The 7,580-nt window shown below is 35.4% G+C and overlaps 1 protein-coding gene across 8 annotated transcripts in view; it reads left to right on the top strand.

Annotated features, from left to right (window-relative positions):
• Positions 1–7,580, top strand: part of LOC149796957 (teneurin-m-like) — a 432,723-nt gene that overhangs the window by 136,725 nt on the left and 288,418 nt on the right. For 7 of the 8 annotated variants that reach the window (XM_089961633.1, XM_089961632.1, XM_089961639.1 and 4 more), the window contains exon 1: positions 5,280–5,794. The exons of the other annotated variant lie outside the window; for it this stretch is intronic. The gene's annotated coding sequence lies outside the window, so the exon portion shown is untranslated. Of the gene's footprint in view, positions 1–5,279; positions 5,795–7,580 lie in introns of those variants that run through there. 8 annotated transcript variants of the gene reach the window in all.

The following is a 7,580-nucleotide window of genomic DNA, read 5'->3' as shown; positions in this document are numbered from 1 at the left end:
ATATATATATATATTCCACATACATTAAAAATAACATGGATTTTAAAGTGTTGGTATAAAGCAATTAGATATACCAAAACTAATGGTATATCAAATTGTGATCCACCCATGGTGCAATAATACACATACATAAACATTCTTGGAATTGTGTTCTGTAGGGTCTGTTTCTATAGATCAGTGATAAATTTCCACTCATTAATCATTAGTGACATATGAAAATAATAATACAAAGTAATAATAATCCCCTTTTTGAAGTGAATTTAACATGGTACACAATTTAATCACAATCCTTTTTCCATTTCCCCCTCCCCTCTCATGCACAAGGGACAAAATGTGCAGAAATCTGGAGTGATAGAGTAAAAAAAATTGGGTTGAATAAAAAAAACTTGAAACTGAAACTGCACCAAGTAACCTACAGCATGATGTTCTTCATGACAGTATGTTTACACTTGCCTTGGGACCTTTCTAAAGTGTTTATATAATCAATGATACAAAGATGCAATGGCCGGTTGATACAGTAAGGTAAATGTCTTGGTTATCGGGCACACATATGTAATGTATTTAAAGCTTTATTGATGTTGTTGTTGTTTCTTGAACCTATTATAAGGTTCTAAAAATCGATTATTAAGTAAATATTAAAATATCGAAAGGCTGCCCCCCCCCATTGACCAACGAATCAAGATAATGACGAAAATCCACGAAAAGATGAGAATAGAGGATTTTTGCTTGTGTAATTGTATAATGAAGAATGGTGGTAAATGTTAAGTCAAACCAACCAAAGGGGGGTGGGAGAGAGAAAAATTGATTTATTGTCCATATTAATATTAATTAGAGCAGAATAATGACTTGTTGGTTCATCGTTTGGTTTAGATTTTATTCCATGCTAATTTACTTGCGCCTATACATTAATGCATTGATGAACGTTCAGTATTCAAGAGTCAATGTGTCTGTAGGCCTAGCACTGCTCTACTTTCTTCATTAAAACCATCACCTCACATCCAGCAGTCTGCTTGACTTTAAGATGCCCAATCTTGTTAGGTCCATTGCTGGAGGATATGACAGCTATTTCGGCATCGAGAGTTGAGTGGTCTTCAACAGCTGAGCCATCTGTCTGCCCTCCTGGCTTCATCCTTCCACATCATCCGTGGACCACACAGAACTGCTTTCAGACAGGACAGGGTCGTTGTGCAGTCAACCTGGTCTGATGGGGCCAGGCCCCTAATTCTTCCTGTTGCTGTGGAGCTCTTAAGACCATGTCACACATTGTGAACAACTGTCCACTGACAAAAATCCCAGGTGGACTGCAGGCTCTGCACATTGCTGCTGATGTTGTTCAATGGCTGAGCATGCACTGCACATAATAATATATAATATTAAAACCATCTTTCATAAGTGTAACTGATATTGATTTAATCAATGCAAATAAAAATAGAAACTCAAAAAATGTCTTGGTTACAGAGTACTATGTAATGTATTTAAGGCTTTGTTGATGTTGTTTCTTAAACCTATTATAAGGTTCGAAAAATTGATTATTATTAATTAAATATGAAAACATCCAAAAACACCACCCTCCTCTGTCACTGTCTATCTGTCTCTCTGTCTGTTTGTCTCTCTCTCTCTGAGAGGCAACCCAGAAGGGCTAAACAAACAAAAAACCGCAATGACCTACTAAAATATGGAAAGAAGGAAAAAGCAGATAGGATACCATCATGACCTACCATCCAGACAACTCCAAAGTAGGCAAAATCATCGGAAAACACAGGCCTATCGTGGAATCATCAGACATCCTAAAGTTAATCCTTCCAAACAAATCTGTCCTAGCCTACCGGAGACCAAAAAACCTCAGGGTCATCCTAGTCAGGGCGAAGCTAACGCCAATCACTAATCAAGACCACCCTAGTCAATCTGTCCCCTGTGGTGATAAAAGGTGAAAAACCTGTCAACATAGATGATAGAGACCAGGACATTTTCTAGCACAGTGGCTAGAGAAAAACTAAACATACATGGTCCAAACAAAATGTGCAAAACAGAGAATGTCATTTATCTCATCACATGTAAGATCTGCAGCCTTCAGTATGTCAGAGAAACTGAAAAGCTACACAAAGTTATCAACCTTCATAGATCTGATTGGATGACAAAGAAGCTGTACAGAAGCCTGGTTGCAGAACATTTCTCCTCCCCTGGCCACACTTCAAATGATATGACATTTATTGCAATTGCTCACAACCCCAGCCGGAGTTTCAAAACCAGGAAAGAAAAGGAATCTTACTGGATATGCTGCCTTAGTACACTGAAACCAAGCGGTTTAAACCAAGGAGACTAGAAAAAAGACAGCCATGCACAAATAAAATTATGTTTTGCAGCTGACATATTTTATTTTAAATAATTATCTTGATTTGACTAATAGCCTAAAATTTCTAGGTCAATGAAAATATTTTCCAGCATCTGCAACAAATTGAAATAAACAAGTTGAAACATAATAAATTTAAAGGTTTAATTCCTGTAGAAATAATCATGTAATGTTTTGCGAACACAACGGTTTTTGTGTTTTATTTGTCTTGTCTATGTTTTTTGTATTTGCCTTTGAAGAAGACTCATTAAGAGTCGAAAGCTCTCAGGCTCGTCAGATACTAGTTTTGCACTGTTCATTGTCAGTTTATTGCATTTATCTTAATCAATTCCTCACACATGTGATCCCTTGCTGGATCCAGTGCACTTGAAAGGTCTGTTATTCGCCATATGATTTGTATTCTTTATATATATATATATAACTCTAATTGTCATCTTAAGGTTGTAAGGTGCCAACATAGATACAAAGGAAACAAAAGCTTCAATAAATAGAATGCAGTTACTTAAAATATACCTATAAATTTTATCTTATTGTTCAACTCATATTGGAAATTATTTTGGGGGCAAGCTAAAATTTTACAAAGACAAGCTCAATTTTCCAATTAACTGGTTAGCTGATATTTTAAAATTTGTATGGATGGATGGATGGATCACATTCCCATGTTGCTCAAGCCAAGCCTCAAAAATGCACAGGTGAGATGCAATGTACAAGTGATCTTTAAAGACACACTACCAATAAATGACATTAACAAATCAGATATATGAAAACTGAGAGAAAACATGAACTATTTACATCATGAAATGGCAGAGAAAGTATGTCAGTTAAAAAGTTTAATATTGGGAAAAATAAATTGGAAGTCTTCAGCTACTGTATACACTCACTTATAAGTGGATTCCAACTGCAGACAAAATAGACCCTAATTTACTATCATATAATGCACAAAAGGATTAGGGTCTATATTTCATATGATCAAAGATGTGATCTTTTTAATTGTATTGCTATACAAATTTTACTCTCTCTCTCTCTCTCTCATGCACGCACACACACACACCTGCATACACATACACACACACACAGACACACGCACATGCACACACACACACAGTATTCTTGCTCTCCCATCCCATGCATGCCACTGTTGGCTGCTTCAGCCTATATGGCCATAATCCAAGGCTGACTTTGCATGTCCTTGTGAAAGGCACTTAGCACCCATTACCTTGGCATTATGTTGCCAATAGTATGCCATAATTAGGAATAAAATTAACATCTGCTCTTTATTTTGAAGTTAAAATCACAGTAAATACAATGGTATGCATACATTTAGTCCTTTATGAGAATGTTATTTATATAGTGCATTCACTAAGGTAGGTTTTAGTAGATAATATAAGGTGCATTGAACCTATATGTATACAGTAAAACCTGTCTTGAGAGGCCACTGCTATGAGAGACCAACTGTTTTTGAGAGACCAGAATCTCCATGCACAAATTTATTGATTATATAATATTACAACCTGTTATGAGAGACTACCTGTCTTGAGAGACCATTGTTTCTTGGCAGAAGGGGTGGTCTTTCAAGACAGGTTCTACTCTATATGAATTCTCATTATATGAACTTGTAATATATTGTTCAGTGTTTTACTTCCTACATCCAAAATTTTCTCCTGTTTTTGTCTAATATCAGGAAACTAGTTGTAGATTTGGATTTTATTCTAAAGACAGGCATTGACTAATTTTGAAGATAGGAATTCACACCTTAAAGTTACAGTTGTATTGAATGGTGATTATTATACGTATTTTTTAAAGTTCGTTGCTCCTTCAAAACTGTAAAGAGTATAGATAAACATGACCTTAAAATGAGAGAACCTTATTCTCAGGGATGTTAAATCAAGGGTGTGTCATAATAATGCATGCACATGAAATATGGAGTAGGGAGTACTTAGTAATTATAATTAGGTCTCATTTGCCAAGAACTTGAATATAGTGAAGTAATTCAGATAGTAATATTAAAACAATTGAATGGGATTCTTGATCAAAGTGGTGTTTTAAGAGCAAACTTATTGCATGAGACTCCTGCACGCATGTATAGTGCAGATATTAAATCTAGGATAGCAAATAACTAACCTTCTCACTACCACCATCATTCAGATACTTGGGATAATTTTCATAGTTACATTGTATTGACAGCTATATCAGAAAAGAGTAAATCAGAAATATTTGTCTCAGTGAAAAACACAGGATGGTTGAATTCATTCTATGGACAGCACAAAATGATACATCTTCTTAAATTCCACAACCACTGCTTAAATTGGAGTTGATTGCCATACACTACTACATTTCTTGTTTATGTATTTAATAGTGTGGCAAAATGACAATTACAATGTAGTTAATTCATTTCCACTCTTGTAAAACTCACATGGCCTTGTTAGCTTTAAAAGTTCCATTTTATTCAGTAAAATATTTCCTCAAACTTGTTCATGACATGCTTTCTCCTTTCTCATTCAGGTAAGTTATGGAGTTGTAGAGCATGCAATATGAAGGAACATTACAGTAGCCACTGTATATACTTGCTTATAAGACAACTCCAACTTACTTCAAAATGCACAGACCCAGATCTGCCATCGCATTGGCAGATATGGGTCTGTGCAGTTTGTTAGGAATAATCAGTAGAACAAAAATATGCACCCTGATCTGCAGGTGCATTATGCTACAGCAAATCAGGATCTCATTTGCAGATTGAGTTGACTGATAAGTGAATAAAGATGGTAACTCAGCCAACAAAACTTATTCACAGTGTAGAACAACTCTAAATCAGTTAAGTGTCAATTAAGAGAATTGAGACACTGATTGGTAGGAAAATTGCATCAAACTATCCAGGTAATCAATAACTGTAAGTGTTGGAACTGATCTTCAAGGATTTGCCCATGGACACAGCTCAGTTTCACTTTAGTCAAGATGCTCTGTGATTGTTGACAGCATCAACAGTGGGCTTTCCCTTAGCATCATACACAGACATTAGTATCAGTTAAGCCAGGCTCATTTTCCACATGTGGTTTTGGTGGAGCATGTAACAGTGTAACACAGCATGCTTCTTGATAGCACCAAGGGTTGTGGCAGAAACTTTTCCTTTCTCTGATTGGCTGGGAGGGTGTGTCTGCTGAAGAGCTTGGCAAACATTTTTGAAGTGTTGCTGCTCAGTGGGACTGCAGCAATTACAGAGGTGCTGTTAATACTTAGAGAGACTTCTGCAATGTCAGCTTCACAGGGAACTCTTGGATATTGTTCCATCAAGAAAGAGGATAATTATTATTGCCAATCAAAGCAAAGAGAGAGAGTGTCTTCTGAGATTCATGTTTTGGTTTCATACAGTGCATGAGGATCACATCTATTGATAGCAAGAACTCTTCTGAGTACCAGGATAATAATCTGGATTGTGAGGAAACTGGTGTAAGTAACAATACTACTGTTAAAAAACTTTCTGGATGTTGTTGTAGAATGCTCCTGGTAGAAGGCACAAGGCATTTTTAATATAGAATTCTGTTCCTGGGAAATCTAATATTTAACTTTAACAAGTTTAGTAAATTTTTGATTGAATATTGGACATTTTTTCAGATCTGCAAACTTTGTTTATTGTGGTGGTGGTGCGGTTTCACTTTCATTCAGACGGGGGTAAAATGTGTTTGAAAAAGGGGGCCAGTGTAAGCATCCCAATTCTTTGAATATTTATATGGAATTAAAAGTTTTACTATATACATGTATAGCTGTTTGAGTCTTGTTTTGAGGAATGTTGATTTTAAGGTAAAATAGTGGTAAATGTTATAATAAAAGTCTTAAAGGTTGTGTATATACTCATTACCAACCAGTTCAGTAATGGTTGTAGTTTTCTAGAAGTTGATCAGACATTCTTTTAAGTGGGATTCTGATACATCCATATTCCTTTAGAAGGCCATGATTTACAAACACCCCCACTACCCATGACAAATACATGCAGCAAAAAAAATCAGTGTTAAGGTACATGGACATTTTTGGATGAGGTCAATTTTTTGATCCAGTACAAAACAGATTGAATATTGCAATCTGTGATGTCACAGTCAAAGCTCTGCATGTTGAATTATTTTTACTACCCTGTATTTGACCAGACATGTTCTTTTTTTTAACGCAATATATACCTTGCTACATTTGTAAAAGTCAATAGAGATTTTTTTTAAAAATTGTCTCAAAGTTTCTTCTTGACAGTTAAGTTGCAGAACATTTAATAATAGAGGATTGAACAGACTTTTTGTGAAACTATATTAATATTCAATTTTAGAACAAAACTTAATATTTAATTTAAGATGAGTAAATGTTCCTACATGAAGACATTGGAATACATATAATTATTGACTGAAAAACCTAAATTCTTAAACACCTGGATGACAAAAAGCTCATGGTATTGTCAGTGTCTTACACCAACAAGTCCTCTGCCATGTTTTTTTTCTTTTTCTTATTGACTTGCTGAAGAGAATAGGTATATGAAAAGTCAGATTTGTGCTGGAGTCTCAGCTTTGTAATGGAGGTAAATTATTTGGCCACTTGCAAAAATTAATAAATTTATTCTGACTGATATTGGTATCCAGGCAGTAAATAAAGTGCTTCTGTTAATCCATGGCATTAAATGCTTTAGAATTTATTTTTTAGTATTAATCTCCGTCACAACAGAACACATGTGTATTCAGTGGTTGTTGCTCTTTGATTTGAATTGCTGACGAACTCGGTTAAGATGCACTGTGCTTGTTATGCTGCTGATTATGCACAAATCGTGTCTTTATACGATTATTCTCTGCAAAAATGTAATGTTTGACAGGGCAGAGAATAGCTTGTCGGTGTAGGTCCAGTGTCCGTTGTGTCTATCTTGCATGTGTATTATCAATACTTGTTTATAAACTTTTTAAAAAAAACAACATGTTTTTACTCCTATTTTGTGTATAATTTATATCAGTGAGATCTTAGATGACTAGTATGACTTCCATCCATGCACGGAATTAGCCAAGCTTGTGGACTCTCCAGAAGCTTCGTTTCTGAACAGATTGTAATTTGACTTGATGTATATTCTTGCGTCATTGAGATCTTGGATTGGCTCGATTATGAATGAGATCTATGCACTTGAACGATGATGTGTTGTTGCTTATGATAGGCTGAGCTTGTGAACACTCTAGAGGCATTACATGTATATTCAAAGTGGCATTTACCACCT

The sequence above is a fragment of the Sinohyriopsis cumingii genome, chromosome 6 (genome assembly GCF_028554795.1).
Source record: "Sinohyriopsis cumingii isolate HCF-2022 chromosome 6, ASM2855479v2, whole genome shotgun sequence".
In the NCBI taxonomy this organism is placed as follows: Eukaryota; Metazoa; Mollusca; class Bivalvia; order Unionida; family Unionidae; genus Sinohyriopsis; species Sinohyriopsis cumingii.
This window is presented reverse-complemented; position numbering and strand designations above follow the sequence as displayed.